Source organism: Nipponia nippon, unplaced genomic scaffold (assembly GCF_047370975.1).
Source record: "Nipponia nippon isolate SJK-2023a ecotype South Korea unplaced genomic scaffold, ASM4737097v1 scaffold_10, whole genome shotgun sequence".
Classification (NCBI taxonomy): Eukaryota; Metazoa; Chordata; class Aves; order Pelecaniformes; family Threskiornithidae; genus Nipponia; species Nipponia nippon.
In genome coordinates, this window is record NW_028262291.1 from 11176263 (window position 1) to 11199913 (window position 23651).

General features: G+C 39.3%; 1 protein-coding gene across 1 annotated transcript in view; it reads right to left on the reverse strand.

The window, feature by feature from the left end:
* The window catches only part of PARVA (parvin alpha), a 69787-nt gene that overhangs the window by 26254 nt on the left and 19882 nt on the right, over positions 1–23651 (reverse strand). The window lies entirely within an intron of this gene.

Genomic DNA, 23651 nt, shown 5'->3' on the forward strand with positions numbered 1-23651 from the left:
ACAGGTTCTGTACCTGGTATAGTTCAGAGCAACTTCATTCATGCCTCTGGGTGACCCAAACTTTAACAGTTTACAAAGACAAAACCCTTCCTTCACTGCCCAAACATGCCTCCATAACAGAAGAGAATAAATACAAACGAGCCAATACACTAATCCTACTGCTATGGAAGAACACATAGCACTGTGCAGGGAGGACACCCATTTTGGTCATCAGACAAGTTTGTACCTTGCTTTGTAACCAAGAAATCGGTGCAAACCTGATTTACCAAACCAGGAATGAGGCTCACTGTCTTATGAATGAGAAGTAAGTAATGTTGTATTGACCACTCACTTTCCAGTGTACAGACCTTCAACAGAACTGGTTGTTAGCACAAATGTTCCAGTTTAAAGTTAAAGAACTTAATTCAACCATCCTACATGTGTCCTGAACATTCAAGTAGCTGTATACACCTTCTGACATGAACTAAAATACATGATTTACATGCAGATGCACATTCGCCATCTAACATTTCAGATTTGCTACCTGAAGCTTTCTTCAGTTTATCTTGGAACTTACAGAAACAATTTAGGTTCGGAGAAAACAGAAAAGTAGAAAGTGACAGTAGAGATCTTGTGTTTTGTTCCAGGCCCAGTGACTGCCTCGTAAGTTAGCTTTTGGAAAACAGTTTTACGTCTCTGCCTTAACTTCCTGTGTGCAGTAAGTACAGCTAAGTTTCACATGAACACTGTGATAATTCGTCAGCTGGCGTGATAACAGTACTTAAAAATTCCCAGATATTTTCTATGCTTTGTGAAATGTTTTGTGCTCTACCAGATGAAATGTCTGTGCACATTTCAAGAGTCTGTAGCTGTATTCAGGCATTTATGTAAGATTCATAGCAATAATGACTTATTACTTTTAATTGTACAAAAATAACTTTGAAAAATCCACTACCTTCAATACTGAAACACTAACTTCACTCCATACACACACCCTGATAGTATATTTGTAAAATACAAATACTGAGCAGCTCTAAAGAGTCATAAAATAATGTTGACAATAATAGTTCCCTGGATTGTTGTATATCCTCTAAAACTGATGGCTGAGAGCAATGGACCAAATTAATCCCTCATGTAACTCCATTGAGTTCTGAGGAGTTATAGCAAGGATGAATTCGGTCTAGCATGTACAATCTCAGGAACTGTTTACACTTAATGGCATTTTTTTAACTGCTAGCACTCCTTAGAGAAAATCATTGTTGGTTTTATTAACCTCTTTGATTTTTTTTTTTTTTTCATTTTGGTTCAAAATGGTTATGGGCATAAAAATGTCAGTGGATAGAAAACTTCCATGTGGAGGTCTTTGTGTTCTGAACTGTTTAGTTCATGGAGGACTTCCGCACAAAGGTTCCTAGGCAGAAAACGTTTTTTTCACATCAATCCCAAGAGGGAGCATAGAAAATAAAATCCAACCGGCTCCACTGAGCTGTCCTATCCTGAAGGGCTGGATGCTCTGCTTGGGCAAGACATGCTGGAGGAAGCAGTCAGCTCATTTTCCTAGTGAAGGACAGTGAGGAAAGCTTTTGGCTCCTCTATCCCCGGAGCGACCCACTGGCAGAGCTCGTTGACACTTCTCCACAGAGAGAGAGTGGACCTTTCAAGGCTGATCATTTTGTAAAGCCTTCTCTACAAGGCCCACTGAACCTCCCCATTTTTGCCCTCCAATGTGCACAACTATTACATTCTACTTTTAATAACATGACCTTCATCACATTACCAGACTTTCTGAAAATAAGAGAAAGCAAACAAAAAAAATGGTGTATCTTTGCATGGAAAGGGAACATAAAATACAAATAAAATAATAATAAATATAGATGAGAAACTAATAGATTGATCTGTTCTAGAATGCATTGCAAGTGTTGTATTTATTGTACAGCAAGAGCTAAGTCCTGCTTTGCTGTATGCAGATATACAGAAGCAGTGGTCTTGTTCCCCCAAGCAGCTCAACCGAATCACATACATTTCTCACACCTGCCCAAGCCACATGCAGAAGCTACCCAACACACCTCCAGATGATCCAAAGATCCTAAATGGATCCAGTTTGCCAGAGAGGACAGGTCCTCCTCAGCCACTGCATTCTGCAGTGCGCAACACATGCCCAAGGTTGGTATTATTCCCGAAATAAAGACTCCTCCTGCCCTCCTGTCCCCTACAAGCAGAAAACATGATGGAGAAACCCCTGAGCCTGATAGCATCTTTTTCATTTCTTTCCCAATACTGAAGAGATAAGATTTAACTACAGATTAATAATACTACTAAAAGGAGCAGGTAAGAACACATGCATTATATGAAGATGTACGTAAAGGGAGAGAAAATGTATTATGCAGTATAGCCTCACTTTCCAAGAATTTCCATCAAAAAAGTTCCATGACAAACCACTATTGTACACTTAGGTGTTTATAGAGGAACCACCAAAATGTGACTGAGGTTAAGAGTTTGCATACCACAATTTCAGCAGACGAATCCATTTTTCAGCTGCTTTTCATTAATTTGTTTTAATTAATTTTCATGAAAATCACTTCAGCAATTTAGTATTTTAATAAAAACAAAGCACACGGGTTTGGGACAATTTTTGCAGCAGCTGAAATTAAAATAAAATAATCTAATTTCTTAAAATACTTTGAGGAATGACTTGGAGCATCAGTAAGACCTCCACACTGAGTCTTACAGTGTAAAACCCAGGAAGGGAGGAGGGGACACAGCTGCAGCAGTTCATCTATACCACACCAGTTGCCAGGAGCCAGACCAGCACACTAGGACCTGAGGCAGCTCCTCTGAAGGACAGTATCCACAGGGTTGTCTGCTTGACATTGGGCACGCTCGGCCACTGGACGACCCCAGCAATTAGAGTTAAGCGCACCTTTCTGTTCTCACCCTCTGCTGCGGCCCAGATACAGCCTAGTGCGTCAGCTACCATGGGGCTTGTTCTCGTCATGCTTATATTGGCATGATTAGGGACTTTATCCTTCTGGACATGAGAGGAAAATCCAGTCTTTCATGTTTTTTTTACAGTCACCATGCTGAGTGGAACTGAGAGTTGAACGCACTTTTAAAGCAAGACCCTTAAAAGCAACAGTTACACATGGCCCAGACAAATCCCTGTGGATTGGCAATGTGAAAGGCCCAGTTTTAACTCTGGAAAAGGAATGGACACTTCTGCTCAGACTTCTGATTCAGCTCCACATGCCAAATTTGTTATGATGTAATCAAGTGCAACTCCACTGCTATCAGCTGTCAACAGACTTCCTCCTATCATGCCAGCACCAAATTTGGCCCCAGAGCTGGGGAGCCCACAAGCTTGTATCAACAGCAACTACAGCAGCTATTTTAAGCTGGATAGAGTTCTTATTGGTTTAGATGCTCTAGGATTACAAGGTCATAAACCTATGCTATCAAATCCACGCGGGTGCTCTGAGCCAGACTTTGCCCTTTGATGCATGCATCCAACTGCCATTGAAACTGTTGGACGCCGAGCACATCTGAAAGTGGAGTACTGCCCATACGGTTTAAATTGGCTTAATTCCTCTAGTACATGCAGCCTGTTGCTCCACATTGTATTTATTAGACAGTTTCATTTGGGTTTTTTACTTGTTTATTTTGTGTGCTGAAGGCTTTTTGCTGCCCTGTTTAGTATTCAGGGCTTAATGTTATTCCGATTTGAATAAAATACATCTTATTATTTAACTGAGCTCAGAAATGCCCCATCACCCAACACACTCTCTGTGGTTTAGACGTATTTTAGCATATCTATCCAAAGAATCATAAAATAAATACAGCAAGATGTAGTGTTAAATGGTCTCTCCTCTGAGCACTACAGCCATGTCTTTCCATATAATTGATTCCGTACTTGCAAAACTAAAATTACTCAAGTGCTACAACACTAATGGATCAATTCTGAAAGTTTGTGATTAACTAGAACAGAACCCTAATGTTGGAGGAGCACAGTGACACAATGCTTCTAACCTCCATCTTTCAAAATCAGGAGATTTAAATATATGCATATACACCTACATAAATACATATATACACACACTTCTGCAGTTCTTTAACTTCCTTGCTTTCTTTAATGTAAGGGTTTTCCATTCAAGGTCATCTCTGCCATTTTTAAGATTGCAAATACTTTGGTTTGGGGGTTTTTTTGTGTGTTTGTTTTTTCTTTTTTTTTGTGTGTGTGTGTGTGGAAGCTGAGATTTGTTGACATTCACATGACTCCAGGAGTTTAAGCTTTCTATAAAAAGTCAAAGGACAAACTACCTGATATTATGAACTACTATGGCAGACAGTAGCTTGACATGCCGTGTCTCTATCTTAAGCTACTTTTTCCTGGAACAAGCACAACTTGGAAGGCTAGCTGCAGACACCATATTGCCAGAGTAACACTGGATATTTGTATATACACTCACATTCAAACATGCATGCATATGCTACATATTTTTACATATGTAGCCAGAAATTACAGCCAGTTTAGAAAAATGCTGATTTTCAATAAGAAATGTCTTTACTGCTCTTGTACAGAGATATCCACTCAATTATAGTTGAACCAAGTTTAGATGAATCGTTTTTGATTCCATATTCTCTTTACTGGGTGCAAGCTTCTGATAAATGCTCATGACCATGATGGCTTGCTTTTGTAACCACTTGTGCACAAGAGCCGCTTTACTTCTTATACTGACTTGATAGTCTGCAATGTATCCGCACAGATTTCAGTGGATTTATGCTGATTTATACCAGCTCACTGGCTCAGTGTTATTCCTATTCCCCCTCACATACTCCACTTTTATACCCTGATATAATTCCAGTGGAGTAATTCTGAATTTGTACTGGCAAATGTGAGAAGAGATCCAAACTACCTAACATAGTCAGAGAATGAGAGAAAAAACAGTAACAGCGTTTTCAAAAAGTCCTAGTTTAAGCCTTTACAGAATAATACTATTTAGTCAAGCAAACTTACGCAATTGCTTTCTGGGCCATCCATCCAAAATATTATTTTCTAATGCTTGTGTGTGTGCATCTTATAAGTCCACAAAGGGAAAAGAAAATATTAATCTAAAATGGTACTGCCTAATATTCTTGAATACATAATTCATCCAATATGGATTTTGGCAGCTCAGCTTAACTCCGAAACAAAAGAAATCCACACAAAAGACAATAAATCTGCATTACACATGGTACTAAAATGATCCAACGGATTTATAGATGTTTACAAGTTTGCAGAGTGTGACACAGCGTCCACCAGAAATTTGATATTCACAGCACAAAACATCGTAAACATATGTCTGCAACTACAAAGGGGCCTTTTTATGTGGGGATCATTGTTAAAATTGTCTTCAGAACATAAACCTTAAGTTGTAAATGCTACTCCCCATTTATTCTCCAAGACATAACAAATGGGGAAAGAAAAGCAGAGATATGTTTGTAATTGAAAATGTTTCTCAGGAAATGATCTGTACAGGAACATCATTCTCATTCCATTAACTGCTGACTCCAAGCCAACCATTTGTAAAAGTAAATAAATATGCAAACTGGCTGACAACAATGTGCCTGCCTTTAATGTTGCTGCATTAGTACCCAGTCTCCAAAAAAGAATCTATTTTCTTTTTTCATTTCTCCAGTAAACCAAACATGGCATACACACAAAAGAACGGGAGAAATGCTGTTCACAAAAAAGAATGGGAGAAATGCTATAATTTGATTTTCATGTATGCAATACAAATTAAATGCTTATTGCCTTGAACTTTCTTTAAAGTCCAAAGCCACTCCAAAGTACCTCAGTGACTAACTTGCTGTTCCTTTCTTTTTTGCAATTAGAAGGGAAAAAAATCCTCCATAGATTGACAGATCTCTGGTCTGAGTAGGTAAAAAACAACAACAAAACAGGGAGCAAACTCAATCCTTTTAAAGGGTACACGTGATTTTCCTCACCACGTCACATGTAGCTTCATTAAGCCTTACATGCTTTCACATTTCGTTTGGGATGAAGGTTCTTTCTCAGAATTTTCCTGTAGTTTCTAAGACGTAACAAGCGGTGCGGTGTCACAGCTAACACAGATGCCGGTCATTCCATCCATTCCTTCAACACACCCTCTCAACACATCTTTTAAAATACATCAGCAGTATGTGTAGATGTTTTGAAAGGCCTGTCAGCCTATAGGAGTGTTTAAAATATCACTGAAAAAACCCAAAAGACAGCGTTGGGAACAAACGCAGGCAGGATTTCAAACGACACTGATTTTTCCCCCACTGAAGAACAAACCATGCATATAAGAAATGCTGTGACCATTCCAAGTCCTTATCAAAATGTGCTGCGCTGAATCTGATCCCAGCATGAAAACTCCTCAAACAGCCTCAGATACGTTGGTAGGGTCTTTGTGCAAAAAATACCTGCAGGTTGTTAGCTGGTCTGCACATGGTATCCCTAAATACAAAATATTTTATTGAAACAAATCCTTTGACAGCTAAGACTTCCAATTTATTGAGATATTTACTGTGATATCTCAGAACTGAATTTATTGAGATATCTCAGAACTACACGGGGTGCTCGGGGCTATCTGGAGACAGAAGGGAGAGCATTTTTATCCCCTTCACCGATATTTCTCAAGTTATAACAAATCTGCAGGTAGCAATGTCCAGAAGAGAGTCAGGCAGACCTCTTGGTGTAGTCCTAACCCTAACCAAGGGGAGGCAACTGTTTATCCTATATGCTCACCAGCTTGCTGCAACATTTTTTTCCAAGTATTGTGGAATGTAGAAGCTGATTTTATAGGACTGACTTGCCTCGTTCTCTGAATCACCAACCAGCTAATAGTAGCTATTCCAACATCAACAAGAGGCGCTCATGCAGAAAAGACAAAACCAAAGATCTGTTCCAAGAAGTCTTTCCCAGCCCAACGAGTTCTAGCTATTCTTAAGGGAAAACCCAAAAATAGTTCTTAGGAATGCGAGGGCATACTAGTAGCAAGCTGAGGATTTCCTGAATTTCTTGCTCTTTTCTTCTTATGTATATAAGCCTTGTTTTTGAAGGAGAAAAAAATTGTCAGACCCACTGCATCTCAATAATCTAGATGACTTCTTCTTCTTGGAAGAATTAGAAAAATGACTACATTTACTGGAAAGTTGAAGTTCCTTTTCAAGGACTGCGAATTGGTTTATGTATCACACAAGGCCACTATGTATCACACAAGGCCACTATCAAACTGTAATTCCTGGAACTACTTGTGTTTTAATATAAACACCTGGTCATCTTCAAGGAATGACTTTGTTACAAAGGATCAAAAGACTTGTAGTGGCCAAGTATTTCTACACCCCAGAAGGAAAAAAACAAAACCAAAACCACCTTAATATCTTCTGAGAGCTCCTCATGCAAAGACCTTTCTTTGGTATCAAAGTCAACCAAGATAAAGTTTGAGGGTGACACCAAGGCTGGACAAGTAGCAAGCACAAGGAAGACGGGATAAGAGTGGCCCGAAGAAATTAAAATAATAATGGATACAAAAATGCAGATGTATTACTTATTTGCATAACTGGTAGTTTGCAGTCCGTGCTTTGGTACCTTCTGTGTCAATCCTGAGCATCTAACTGTAGTTCCCAGATCCAGTACAACAACGAGAATTGACCTGTGATATCTAATTCTTTTTTTCCCCTCCATTTTGAAGATTTTCATTTTCTTGCTATGTTTAATATTTGTGCCTAACACAGAGATGGTTTCTAAAAGTCTCTGCAGTGTGTCCTAGGGAACTGAAGTTTCTTGTCAAGGGCAGAATCAGGATCTAATTTGGGAATTGGGATCTAAAGACAGGCCTTCAACATGGGAAAACTAGGCTGTGGCTTTGGCTGGATCAACAGAAACCCAACTACATCCTTAAAGAAAATGGCCTGGATTTGATGAAGGGCAGAAAAATGAAACCTTAAAATGGCAGAAATATATCTTCTAGCATACTGAAGAATAAACTGCCTTTTGGGGTTCTCTTGACCAATGTGGAGGTTAGCGTGCGTTTGACAGCAGAAAAACTTCAGGCTTGGATTGTTACAGGAAAGAAAGGTAAACTTGTTTCCCCATTATTCCCCCCTTATTTCCTATGAGCATGTATCATCAAGATGCAGATCCACTGTGTGGAAGCCCTCCTGTCCTTACCCAGCCGTACAGTGTGAAGGCTCATTTCAGGGACAGAGAGGAATATATTAGGGCTGTGGCAATCCCTGACTAGAGGGAGAACTTTTGGTCAGCTGGCATGAATCACAGTGTGGTGTGATCAATAGTATGGCTGTGGTATTCTCCTAAAACACATTTACACAGAAGCGTAAGATGATGATGCAAGACAGGACTTCGGTAGAACAAACTGGAAATTACGTTTGGCTTAGGAAAGCAGAATTAGTTCTCAATTTGCACAGGAAATAAATCAACACTTTCCAGTCTAGGTTCTCAAATCCTTTAATCAGAATTAATTAGTTTAGCATCCCACCAACAGAAGAAAATAGCATTATCCCCATTCTGCAGCATAGAAAGTGACGCACTGCTAGATTAAGGGATATATTGACATGTTTCCTTTCTGGAGACACGAATTCCACTTGTAAAATGGAAGCTAGGCACTTTAAAAGTACAGCGTTGAAGACCTGTCTATAATGTTATACTAAGCCTGATGTAGAATAGACAGGAATACCCATACCTCTTGTTTTCCAAACTCATATCATAGCAAAGAGAACACCCTTCTTTTCATATAACCAGTAGTAATGATTTTCATCCAACCCCTTGCCTTGTCCTTCAAAGGCACTGCCTGGTACCCTCCTGAGCATTCCTGATCCTACTCATTTCCTTATAAAACTCAAACAGCTGCTCCAACTTCCAAATGCCCCGCCTCAAAAAAATTACCCTACTGAACTGTTCATCTGATTATGGTGTTCACATGTTTCTTATCACAGAACAAGTTGCAAGCAATGTAAGCCCCAGCACTGTAAGGGTAAACCCACAGGTCTGAACTGCACATGCATTGCAACCGTCTTTTCAAAGATATCTCAAACAAGCTGTAAGTTCGGAGCAGCACTTGCTACAACCTGTCAAGCACCGTCAGACAAGGGAAAAAAACTCTGTATAATGCTCCTACCTGTTAAATGCATTTCATGGGTTGCTGTCATTACCAATGTATCAATTTCAGCATGCAAAACATTCATACCAATAGTAGCTGTGGCTGTATTTCCTACTTCACAGGTGAACACACAAAAAATTGCAATTCAAGCATCTAAGTAAATAACCTTAAATGGGTTTTACTTCATAGCACTAACACATTCAGAGTGTCCCAGAAATAATCTGCAGCCTTCAGTTGTTGATGACATAAATGAGTTGATGTTAATATTCCTATTAGAAAATGTTTAGTACTACAAAATTTTCATTTTAATAAGCATGAATATTAAAACTTACCTACTGCATGATACATAGCCCATTCGAAAATTGCTATCTCCAGCATGCCTTTGACTAGAAATGACAATTTTCCCTGAGTGGAAACTCAGCTGATAAAAATCACTATTTTCACACTGGATCCAGTATTACTTAAGGACTGAATTTGTACCAAACTGAAGTTAATAGAACGCATACTCCTATGAAATACCGCTAGGATGAAACAGTTAATTCTATCTCACTCATACTGCAGAAATATTTTCATGGAATAGCATTCAAAATTAACAAACTACTATATTTTCTTCCTTTTTTACCCAGGAAAAATGAAGTCTGACAAGGGCAAGAAGAAAATAAACTCCCATTCTTATCTTCAAAATATTACAAACCAAAAATAACTACCATTGCAAAAATATAAGGTCGGAAAATAATTCTCCTATAGTATCACAGAAACAAAGATGAAAAATAACTGAATGAGTCAGTCTAGTCTCCTACCTTTAGGGCAAAATGCTCCACAGCCCATCATAGGGTCGCTGGGCCACCCTCATAGTGCATCACAGGGAGTACTGCAGTCTTCAAGGTGTTTGAAGCCCCTTGCTCTGCAGGCCCCTTTGCTGCTGCTCTTCAGAGAGGCTGTATTAGCTTTAGAGCCTGTTTTCCAACAGAATGGTCCAAGCACATCACAACTCTCAGCTCAGAGCATTGCTTCAGAACAAGCGACTGACTGCCTATATAATTTAATATGGTGCCACATGAGACTCATCTACAAAAGAAACTAAATCTGCTTTTTGCAGCTTGCTAAGTTGCATTCTGCATGCTGGGATGCAGTTTTGACTGTGTGCTTTTGTTATCAGTCATAAAACTGAACAAAATGCTCAACAGCAAGTGTAAAGCACATGTTTTTACCAATCTCATAGTTCGTTTCTGCTGTAGGTAACTTGTACCTTTTCCCCTTACAATCGAATAAAGTCACAATTCCCCCCAAAGTGTAGGAAAGGTTTAGACACGGACATGGCAATATTGGAAGTGATTTTTTTTTTGTGTGTGTGTGAAACAAAGGCTGGTCAATAAGAGCTACAGAATTCTTGAATCCTGTTGCCAGAATTGAGATGCACATGCGATATTACCAAATTCAGGTCCTATCACAGTACTCCTTTCTCTATAAATACTTCCCTACTGAAATAATTAGCAAAAGTCACGTGGAAGGAGGATTAAGCTCTAAAACAGGCAAAAGCATATAAAAAGCTAAAAAGCAGAGGAAAGGAGAAGTATGAGTCATCAAAAGAATAATAAACTACTGGTAAGAAATGAACTAGTTTTATGGGCTATGGGTCCTTCCAAAGAGGGACAGTAATGAAAAGATAATCTAAAGCAATTACTTATTCGGGCTAAAAATCAAATTGCTATGAGGTTTTCTACAGACTAAAACTTTTCAGAAGCTGTAAAATGTTTAAGTTTCTGTTTCAGCTTGGAGTGGGATGAGGGAAGTGACACATCCCTGGCTCATTTTTAAGTCGTGGAAAGTGGTTACCTTTCTAGTTTCCAACTGAAGTTCATTTAAAATACCAATGCCAAAAGACAAGTATGGAGAACTGAGAGGTATTTATTGTTTAGGGTTATCCAGCTGTGCTACACACCGTTCCTCCCCCAGGTTTTGTATCAGATGCGATTCCCTGCAGAAAGAGACACGGAGCTCTCATCACTGTTGTGAAACCACATTCTTCGCCAGTTCTAAGGAGTCTCTGATACACATCGGTCTGCAGCACTGGGTCACTCCTAAAACCAGCTTTCCCCCGCCAACAGTCCTATTTCATGCTGTACTCACAAGTAGTAATGGGGCTTCCCATTCTGACTCCTGGAGTCCCATTGCTTTCTGGCACTGGGAAACTGGATTGCTGAACTGCTGAATAACAACATTCAATTACAGGACAATACTGAGCTGGCAGTTCTTTACCAAGCTTTCTTTTTCTTAATTTCTGAATAGAACCATAAGTGTCCCAGATACTTTATTATGGCAATCCCATGCGGGAGGTAAAGTACAGCTAAAGGAAAACTACACTCCACTTGAAACATCAAGGAGGATGCTGAGGATGATTATATGTTAAGAAAACTCACAAAGTCTGAAGCCACAGCAACCTGTATCATCAATTCAACCTATTTTATAAGTGATTATTTACACCTGTTTATAAAGAGGCACTTTTTTGCATGCACAAAACCAGCTATTTTAAAAAAACTGTAAATGAAAGTTGTTTTTTTATGATGAGTTTTTGTACCCACAGTAGTAGCCAAGAGATCATGTCCAGGTAAACTGTTCTAATAGGTGTAGTTACAGTAGAGTAAGAAAGCTACAAATTAGCTAAAGCAGAGCTGCTTTCTTAGAGGGCGTAACATGGCAAGAAGTTGACAATAGCAGGTCTGAAGCGCGTAGCTTGGGGACCGAGCAAAGGAATTTCTAATCATACTCTCTGTAATCCATTTTCACTTGCCACAAACAAATTCAAGCAGGACTTAATTTCTAATTCCTGTAATCTAACAACAACAACAACAACACCATCATTCAATGTGTGCCTCCCCCTTCCTTCAGAAGAGATCACTGGAGGGGAAAAAACAGCATGTTAGTAAGATGCTTTGGGCCTAGAGTTTCCCAAACTGTTCCTAAGGGCTCACTTTCAACCCCACAATTTTCAGCTTTGTAAAAACAGAAGTATAGCCAGGGAAGACTAAAGTCTTTTTCAAGCGGTTTTGGCCATCAATACAGGAAACAATTCAAAGGCAACATGACACTGATAGCTTAATTTGTGAAAATGGATAAATACCATATCTGCCACATAGCACATTAACCCATGTAACAAATAAATACAGAAATAGCACTGCAATACTTGGTTAAAAGGTTTTGGTTCACAGAGGAGGAAATTTAATTAAAGCATGTAATGTCAATTACTGTCATTTGTAATTTTATTTTGCTTCCCTAGAAACAATACAGATGCAGGATTCTAAAGTTACCTGCATGTTTGATGCAAATGGGATAAAATTATCAAGGTTCTGAGAAAATCCAGATAGTAGTAGGGAAAAAAATGCATTTTTACCTAACCTCATTCATGGATCTTCTTCAAAGTGTTGATTACATGAGGACTGACATGCCTCCAATTTAAACATATAAGCCAACAACCCAGACCTGAAACAAGACTTTTATGTTTAAAAAATTGTGTTAAGTCATCAAAAAGGTTGGGAGGGGAGCAACAGCCTAATTCTCAGCTATTGCAAATGGGCACAGCCTTACTAAAGCCAACAGAAGAGCATTGATTGATATCAGAAGAGAATTTGGCTTACTGTTTATACTGATTGATTTCAATTGGAAAATTACAGGGCCAGGTCCTTAATGCTTCTCTCCTTTGCTTTGCTCTGTGCAAAAGTGACAGAGACCTAGAAGCCATGTAGGAGACTCCAAGTATCTCACCACCACAGTAATAAACATTGCCAAATCTCGGCAGTCCTTCTCCTTTGCCATACACAATGCACTGCAGTATCAGCATCCATTTCTGCTTTTACACAAACTGCTTTTCAGCAGTAGAGCTCAGTGCTGCAAAGAAGCATTCTACCCATATCGTATTCTCCTGAAGTCGGGAAATAACACCAGAAATGGACGAATTAAACTTACTGTCGGTGAAATACATATCAAATATATTTCTACCTTGCAAACTATGATCTGAGCTACCACTAGAATCAGCAGGAGAAAATCTGCTGTAAAGACCTCCGAGGCATTTTCCTTTAAGTACCACCACTTCTAAATATGGCAAGCATCCTGCCTTTGAAAAATCATACTTTCCTCAATAGTGTAATGCTACAGTAAAATGGTGATTAGAATTATAGGAAAGAGCTAACAAAAGAAAGACAAAACCAATCAGATGCTTTCTCATGTCTCTAAACGATACACATAAATTGTCTCTATCAGGTTCCTCCAGGCTATTTCAGGAGTATGCAGAACACAAAATGATGCAGATTCATTACAAAAAGTCTAAATCTAATCTACTTGAATTTAAAATGCCAGGAATCACGTAAATGGAAGATGAGAAGACAGAATTCATATGTTACACATAAGCAGAACAAACAAGAGTCATACAAACTGGGAGTCACATAAAATGCTCAGTTACCAAGAAATTATAGGTCAGATCTCTGGCAGTGCCAAAGTCTATTGGTGTATAACTGCAGTGAGGAAAGAGGTGTCTCCAAACTGCCTTCGTGCCTTCCCCAGTCCTCAAAAGGATGACGTGAGGCTGGCATCTGAGATTTCAGGGGTGTTTTGTGGGGTATGAGTCACACTATTTTGTCATTGAAGGTCTCAGAGGTCTGCTACGCTTTCTGAAATCCATCTGTGGAACTCTCCAAAAAGTTCTTTACTTTTTACAGTCCACTTACACGAGGGCACATACGATATGAAACTTTTTGCATCCTAGGTCGAGATTTCACCATGCTGAGGAAATCCTCAGCTGTTCCAACAGACCTGGTGTAAAGCCCCTCCACATCACTTTCACAATCAGCACAAAGGCCTAGGAAGCAAAGCCAAGAAGATGCCCTAAGACAAACAGTGCACTAGCTATTCACAATTTACTTAGCAAAATTGAAATGTGAAGATTTAATTGTGATTTTCAAAAGCACTTGCTTTTGGCTAAGCTTTGCTTTCCTGCAAATCAGTACAAAAAAAAAAGATAGATTTTAATCTTTATGCCTACCATCAATGCTTATGTAAACTTAACCTCCCCTCCCCATTCACCATGGCTAAAATCCAGAAGTGAAGAATTCCAAAACAGACTGTGTAATGCAAAGGGAGGAGGTAGATACCAAAGTTGCATTTTTAGAGGTGCAAATTATCAAACTGTGTCCTTCCCAAATAACACAGAAGAACGCTGACAAACGTCATTCAAAAGGGGCAATTCCAATTAGACCTAGGTGGAAAATGCAAAAAACTAGACTGTTGACAAAAATAAAATATCATTGACATGACACAGTTCACCTATAATATAGCTGACAAATGGCTGAAAACAAGTTGACAAGATCCTGAGGGATTACCGCTCCCCCAGTACATTATTATTATTTGTAGTGCATCTTGCAAGGTCCAAGTGTTACTAAATACAGGCAGGCCCATTATCTGTTCCCCTAAACACACAGGAGAAAGAGAATGATGTTATAGCTATAAATATACACACTTTTTTATGCCTTATGTCATAAACAAAATCTTTAATACAACCTTACATGCACACAAAATCAGATCATTTGGAACACTCATTAATACAGCCTCTCTCTCCTAATAAGCAAGTCTCATTCCCTGTCATTAAATCTAGACACACTCAAGTCTAAAACTTTCACCTGGAGCCAGGCTTGTTGACTTGTTATGTGCTGACATTTTAAACTGAATGCAGGAATTACTCTCTTCTCATTTTCTAGGCAAGTTATGCTGGATCGAAATCTAAACATCAGCAGTGCTACTGAAAATACAGAGACAACCGCCAAGTCAGCATAATCTCAGCAGCATAAAACTAGTATGCAGATCAGACCTAAATCATAACTCCTGCTGATTTCTCTTGTGGCATAAAAATATTACTCAGCAAGAGTAAAGGCAGCACAATTGGTTACCAAATACCTTGCTCAGTGTTATGATATTGTTTCTCAAGTGAAAAACTACAGTGTACTGATTTACAAGGATGTCCAAAACCAGCTCAAAGTTTGTAGTTTGTGCCAGAGTAAGGGGAAAAACCCCTTGATTTATAGACCTGCACATTAACAAGCCCCTCTTTCTCGTTACCTCTCTCTGCTTCCATTTAGTTTTCACATTACTTGAGTTGGATTTCCTTTAGGCCTGGGTCCTGTTCACTAAACTGCATTAATATACCAATTCCATCTTGAGATCTCCTTTTCTAGAATACTGCCAAGCTGGCAATATGGCTCCTGAGAGACTACTTTCCCTGACACGCAGTAAGCTATTTATTGACACACCACTGTTCGTTCCCATGCAGTTTTGCACCTAAGCAGTGAACTGGATAGCAGTTCCATATGTTGGAACTGTTACACTTCTCTGGAAAATTGTATTACTTTGGGTAAATAAAAAGCTAAGAGCAGCAGGAAAAATATCATAAAAATGCAGCCGAATGTTTCATCCTGCCTCCATCAGCAAATTTGGTCTATGACCTCTGCATATGAGTCATGCAAGTGCTTTAAAACTTGCAGTGATTTATATTTTCAGGATAGGAAGTTCAAGGCTTATATTTCTATTCCCCAACCATACATTATTTTTCTCCATACACAATTTCTTGATAATTATCTATGAACTAAAATATATAGGCATCTTTTTTTCTACTTTGTGGTGCATATTAACCAAAACCATTCATCTCAATAACCAGTCTCTGTGTTCTTGGCAGAGTATAGCTGATGTGTAGGTTATTCCTGGAACCATACTAGGTTGATGCTCTCATCACAGTTTTAGTCATGGAAACAGGCTTCTACCAAGACAGGCATTGTTTGTGAAAAAGGAAATTCCCAGCATATCTGTCAGAAACAAGAAGTAGTAGGGTACACCACTTTAAAAACAAAAGTATCTAATATTTACACAGTGCTGTTCATCAGAAGACCTTAGTTTGTTCTACAAATCAAGCAATGCGTGTTAGAACTCAGGGCTCGTGTCCCACTGAGAAAGCACCCTCTCTATTCTCAGTCCCTCTGAAGCACAGCTTCACTCCTTGAGTCCCACATTTATAAAACAGATGAAGAGCAACAAGTCAAAATACCACACAAGCACCAGAAAAACAGAGATGTTCTCACCCATCACATGCACACAGACTATTTCTGATTCCACTTTCAGTAACCTAACTTTCAATTAGTTTTTCAGATAAAATCATTAGTATACACACCACTGTTTTGCTGCCATCCTGCTGATCAGAACCAGTGACTAACTTCGGCAACACCGAACCAAGCAGAATTATTTCTGGACTTTTGTAGGCCGCTAAAGAATTGCATGAAAGCTTCAGTGAACTGGACTGCCTATTTCCAAGAGTTTCCAGGACTTCTATCATGTGGGCACACTCTGGAATGGTGAGATAAAAGGTAACTCTACAACCCACTGTGTAAACCTGGTACTTAGTCTACATATTTGAGATCTGAATTTTAATCTCAGAAATGGTAGTGCCAGGGTTCAAAGCACATGGTCCGCTCCAGGAGCAATCTGATGGTCAGTATCTGGGTGACCTAACGCTTCCCTGCATGTCTCACAGGGGGGGTCTTGGGTCCGCAGACCCGTGTTTTCTATGGTCTATTTGACCTGTATCACAACACTTGAAAAATAAGATTACCCGGAAGGTCTCACTCACTTTAAAGAGATCATTTGTTTCCTTTGTGATGCAGGCCTATAAAAACCACAGCACAGATAAAGATATGTTAGCTTTACCCTCTAGGGACCAAGTATAGGAATTAGCGTATTGGTTAGCTACAACTGATTAAGCACTTTGCCCTCTATCCTGTAAAATTTAACAAATAATCTCTTCATTGAGAAAAGGTGTAAAAATCTATCCCCACAGCTAAATTCTATAGGGCTACTTGTCTTCAGCTCACTCCTCTGTAGGATATTTTATGACACCAAAATCAAAGGGTCTTGCACATCAGAGTCTTGACTGTATCGTGTGGCACTGTTGTGTTTCCTGTGTGCTCTCTTCAACTGGTCCTGCCCAGATAATGAGAACTTTTCCATCTTATACCTCTAGAGTACTAACAGTGACCAATAGTTCTGCTTTACCTCATGGGAAATCTCTGGGGTGTTGTGAATCCTGTGTTGGCAGTTTAACCTAGGTGGAAATCTGTGTTCATCCTTGGAAAGCCTTGCTTTAAAACTATTTTCTGAAACATTCAGACTTTAATTGATCTTAGTATTTATTTGTAGTCTGAATGAGTTAAAACGCAGGTGAGGCTCCCCTGCTGAATGAATGATTAGCTTAAGCACAAAACCTGATCTCTCTGACAGATCTGGATCAGTTTTAGAGCTCTGCTGCAAAATGTTACATCTGTGAACAAGTTAATCCTGGTTTTTCTGTTAGCTCTCCAGATATAACCAGGGACCTGAAAGCTTCTGTTTTTCTTCAGATGTGTCCATTTTCATTAGTACTACAGGGCACGTCAGGCAAATCCTGCCCCTTGTTACTTGCGCAGCCCAACTGCAATTAAGTTAGTAAGTCTGTTGTAGTAGCCAGGATGGTGTCCAAATCCTTTTCCATAGCTGTGGTTGTTCTGTAGTGTTAACAGGAAGAAGAAAGTAAAACCTTAATTTGTCACCGAGGTAAGCATCTATCGACTCTGGGCACAAAGAAAGGCCAACAAATCTCTGCTGTTGAAGAACGGCAGTGGCACTTTAAGCCTCATGATATCACTCTGATGCAGATAATGGTCACGATCACTGTTTTATGGATAGGAAAACAGACAAAAAAAAGAATTTGCATGCAGCCTCAGAACAGAACCAGGATTAGAGCTCAAGGGCTGCTGGCTCCCAGACACAGGCTTAGTCTACTTCAGCAGCAGTACCCCACGCTGTGTAAGCTTCACCAACTCACCACAGCATCACTTTCCTCTCACCCACTTCATCCTCATTCAAGCTGGTCACCTCCTGACCACTCCTGTCACTTTGTCCATCTGTCCAGCCCCCCCTTGTTTGCTGTCACCTTTCTACTCGCCCACTCTGGTGCTGCTGCTGCCACTTCCCACCTGTGCTGTCATGGCTTCCCCCTTCTCCACCCTACAACGGCAGGCACAGGGCCAGAGCTGGTATGTCCAAAAGATCTTGTTTTCCAGATCCTGCAGGAAGCAGAATCAGAAGTTAAACCATGAAAAACACTGCCCCACGCTGCCAATCCAATTTATCATATTTTGAATGCAGGTATTAAAAATATGAAAAGGACTATTAACTCTCTCGTGTCCCACTTAGTAGCACCTTAAATTGACTGTTTGAACTTTGCCTTACAAGTCCGTTTCCAGTGTTAACCACTGATTTTACATTACATCCTAGATCGCGTAGTTCTCAGCATAATCTCCAACTTCCTGTGATTCCTGTAAAACACTTTTTCCTGACAATTTTTAAAGAAGTCTTTAAAAAAAATATTAGAAAGAGAATCTGATAGTCTATGCTCCTCAAAACCAATGCTCTCAGAATTAAGTTTAAAAGCACTAGACAGGCAAAAGAAAATATTTCCTGGATCAATCAAGGCTTAGTGTAATAAAGGGAAGATGTTGCCTTTAATAGTCAAAGGAATCTACCACCTTGTTAAAGAGTACCAGCCAGCTAACCCATGTTGATGAACAAACAGGAGATTTTCAGTTTCTGGGCCCTCACACGGTAAACCTGTTGGTTTATAATTACAGCTCTCTTTGCTTTGCCAGGGCAGGGAAAAAGGGCAGGCGAGAAGCTGTGCTTCACCACAGTAGCACCTGCATGCAAATGCAGCGATATCAGCTTAGGCGCTCCGAAGGGAACCACTTGCCGTAAGTAAATGCAGTTTGACAGCAGCTCCTAATAAGAGGAAGGAAATGAGGGACAGAAAGAAAAGTGATAGGAGACAAAAGGACTTTATAAAACAGGGCTTTATTGCTTTCATTTATAGCATTTTCTCTTTGTTCTGTTTAAGCACTGAGCCTTCCAATTCCAGACACTGCACAAAAGAGATACCTGTCTAAAAAAGTTTATTTCAATCTGGAACTGTCTTGCAAGATGCTTCACAAACTCAGCAGTCCATTATTAGGAGTAACAATAAGCTACCTCTAATTAATCTGGCACAGCCTTTGCTTCTGATACCAATCAAATCAATATTAATGGAGAGTTTGTGCTCTCTCATTACAGCACAAAATGGGTACCAATCTTCTCATGAAGATTTTTGGACCATAAACTGTGTTTGAGGTCAGTGTAGTTGGCTTCTTCCCACCCCCCTTTTTTCAACCAGGATGGAAAAAATATATAATGATGTGCTATTTAGTACCTGGATAAAAATCTACATTCAGGCTGCCTACACTGAGAGACTAAAACCAGTTCAATATGAAGAAATCTCAGTCTAAGAAAATAAAGATTTTAGTAGCTCGCAGAGCTCAAATTAAACACTTAAATAGGTAACACTAGATATTTCTCATGCTGCCTCACATTTCTCTATTTATTTTTATCTGCAGGATCAGGCGTGTTAGAGAGGGAGGCCTGGTAAGAATTGCCTCAGCCATCATTCTTGGTTACTTACATCTGTGGTCAATTTTCCACACTTTCTTCCATAAAAGGTAAACGAGGCACTGTACTTGCAACAGGATAATCTAAACAATATGAACAATGTTACTGTTAAAGACCATCTGGCTCATCAAGCACAGCTCCAGACTTTTAACTCCTTGAATAAAGTGTGGAACCCTGCAGTGTATTTTTTTATCCAAAATTCATTTTTTAAAACGGTAAAAGTAGAGCTCCTGGAGACATAAGGGATTCAGAGTGTGAGGAAATTAATTTTCTGGTTTTATCCCTCTTGTATCTTACACATGCCGCAATCCAGGCTAGATACAAAGACTTAGACATCAAATTTTCCTAAAAAAAAAAAAAACAAACCTCTAAAATTTTCTGCAAGAAGCCGCTGCATGTAACTGGTATGTGTGGGGTTGACATTTCAGAGGGGAGACAAGAGGGTTAAGTATTTCATAATTCACTTCAACCTAATGGCCTGATCCTGCCACTTCTTAAAAGGTAATAAAAGTCAAAGAAGGGTCACCAGGAATTAGAAGAAAAAAGCGGGGGGAGGGGTAAGGGTGAATGCAACCAAAGAAGGCTTTTGTTAATTGTACACACAATTTCTTATCTGTTTGATAATTAACAAGTGACTGGTTGGTGGGAGAAAAATGTTAAAGCAACGCAGGAACAAAATAACCTGGAAGAAGGCAAGCCGGTAGGGAGAAAACAGAGCGACCCAGAAAGTCCAAAGAGCAGAGGAAGCACTGGAGCTGGCTGTACTCTGCGCACCAGGAAGCCAGGTCACGGCTCCGTGCCTCAGTTTCCCCACCCACCCACAGGGTAATCGCAGCCCACGGAGGGCACTGCCAGGATTCAGTTCTGTGAAGTGCTCTGAAATACAAAGCGGCAGCAGCATGCCCCGTGCCTTCAAGCAAAATAGCCCCACAGACATACAGGAGTTAAATATTTTTATACATTTAAAAGGCTATGGACTTCAAAGCACACTTGTTTTTGAACTGAACAACAGATAGAATTAAATCTTGTCATCGGTCTTTGTTTCGTTTTCCCTCAGCTCTAACTCTGTGATTACTGTGCAGAGTGGGTTAAACAGCTCTGCAGCCCCGTAAGTGCTGGGCTGTAACAGAGGGCAGGGTTTTGGTCCTCAAGAGGCTTTTTTTTTCTCCAAAGAAGTTTTAATGGCATTATAAAAAAAAAGCACAACAACCAACTGGTTTGTTGAAATACTTTAATGCGTTTTATTTAATTTCTAAAAATATTTTTGGAAGGCGAAGCAAAGAAAATGAATTAGAGCATAGCTGGAGTTTTTCTTTTTGGGTAAACACAAAAATTAATTTTCATATTCATTGGTTCCTTGCTTTAAATTCTGCATCTTGCTTTAACCAGAAACATCACCCTATCTGGTTTCTAGGTAGAGCACACACATGACTGAACCTTCCCCTACAGTAAGTTCTTCCAGCCACTCCTAGAAACATGTGCCCGCAACCCCTTTTCAAAGTTTACTCTAATTTGATCTAATTTTCATTGAAGCTATTATATCATAAGCCCACTGCAATATGTACTGACATACACATGCTAAATTCTTAGCTTACAAAATCTTTTTAAGATGCAAGCAGAGCTTTTTTTGATTTTTAAAGAAATTGTATTTAATATATGCTCATGACTCATCAATTAAAAAAAAGCAGTGTTACAGTAAGCAAGATAGGTCAGGCAGCTTTATGATTAATAGGGTCAAAATGTTAGAATTCATAGTTAAAACTTTGGTTGCTCACACTGAAACAATTAACCCTATCTACTGAGCACCAACTATATACCAGCCAAAAAAAACCAACATAAAATTTCAGAAAGAAGCAATATTATATCACAAAACACTTATTTTGGTGTGTGTTCCTCCCCTCCAAAAAAAAAAAAAAAAAAAAAAAAAAAGGCAAAAAAAATTCTCCAATTTATCAAGAGATTTTCTGGGTGTAACTTTTCCAGAACAAATCTAGCTTTTAAGTATGAGATGTTAGAGTACCATGTGTAAACTAGACATGCCCTAGTGGCTATTGTGCTCCAAAAACGTCCTGTTTTCTGGTGTACTAAAAGTTCCTTTCCTCATACTGAAGCTAATATTAGGATTTGGAAAAGGAAAACAGAAATCATTTCATCAACAAGGAGTCTCTTGCGGAAACCTCCTGTATGTTAACGATAACATCAGTTACAAAAGTGTCTGCCAATTATACTCCTGAGAAAAATCATTCTTATTTTAAATTTATTTTTCTGCTAACTTGACTGAGCACTTATGATAGTAAGCATCAAATGCACTGTAAGCAACTACTGGATTTTAATTAAGAGCATTCCACAGGAATAATACTAACACGTGCTGAGCGATAAGCGTATACGCACTAACACTGTTCTGTAAAGCCTTAAATTACACACTTCAGTGCGTTAGATTTAAATCCTAGAAGACATTGGCACCAATTGCTGGGATTACAACTTTCAATTAAACCTAGAACTAAAATTACTGGATTTCAAACCATTTCTTTAAGCCACACCTGTCCTCTAAGCCTTTTCACCCCATTCACACTTAATAACCCTTAACATTTTTAATCTAGAAAGCTCAAGTGGTCTTTCAAATTGAATCCTCATCACTGCTCCATTTCACATATCTGGAAACTGGGGCACACCATAATTAAATATCCAGACCTAACACAGGAACCCGTGCCATGGCCACTGCTTTTGAAGTGACTGTACCTTGTTCCCAAACTTGTTGCTCATTCTCACTCTCACATGATCATCATCTCTTGCACAAGCATTCAAACGGCCTTACGATAAATTACATCAGGAAAGAGCTTCAGATTAAAACTAATCAACTTTTCAACAAAAAAGGTTAGTTTTAACCTATGTCAGTTCCCAATCCCATTCATTCCACAGCCACACAAACACTTGAATGGGCTCAAGGGAGGTGACACCCCAGGGGTTATGATGAGAGTGAGACTCTATCTTTCAGTCAGCTTGTAAGACTAATGAAACTACAGCATTAATGCTGGAGCTTTCTAATATCCTGCTGTGCCCATGAAATCACGCACACTCAGGACCACGTGATCATTCAGCAGAGAAGGTGAAGAGGGAATGCGCACTCAAACAACAATATTCCAGAAAATACAACCAATGCTAAGGGATGGGTCTTCAGAAAGCTTATGGTAAAACTGAGAAGCTCCTTATGTAGCACACTGAAGGTACCAAAAACTTCACATAGTCAGAGGCCAAATGGGAAAATTCACCCAAGAAAATATTGGGAGAGAGGTTTGGTTTCATTTGTTGGAGGCTGGCAGAGCATTCTGAAAAGCCATCATATGCCTCTCATACTCATCTACAGCTGTATGTTTCTGGCCAGTAAGTGCTGAGCTGGTCAGGCCTTCACTTGCCTGTTTTTATGTTAACTAGCAGATATAAGAGATAGAGTTGCTATTTATAAAAAAAAGCTTTTTAAGTGAAATATTAAATTAACAAAAGAAAAATCTAGCATCCCTATTTAGATTATAAACATTAGAAAAGTGCCAGATAATTATACCCACTGGTGTAATTCAGCTTTTCTTTCAAGACCTGAAACTGTAAGATTTCTCTGGAGCCTTTAGATGGTCTTCTCCAATGAAACACCCAGAGGAAATACTTACCTTTTGGGGGCAAAGGGAATAGAAATTGTACTCTGGTCCATGCATGTAAATCAATACAGCTGAATCTGTAGCCATTACTTAGGAGGCGTGCTCTAGGCGGGCACATCTCAGGTTGGGATTTTCAGAGCCAAATAGTAGACCTGGCGACAGAATGTTACATTGAGTCAGCGCAGCAAAATTCTCTAGTTGGCTTTGAAAACCTCAGTCATGTTTCCATCTAACTGAAGAAAAAAGAGGAGGAAAAAAAAGAAAACAAAAAATATAAATTCTTTCCTCCTGATCCAGAACTATTCTCTATTTGAAAAAGTAGTTAATTGCTCTTCTA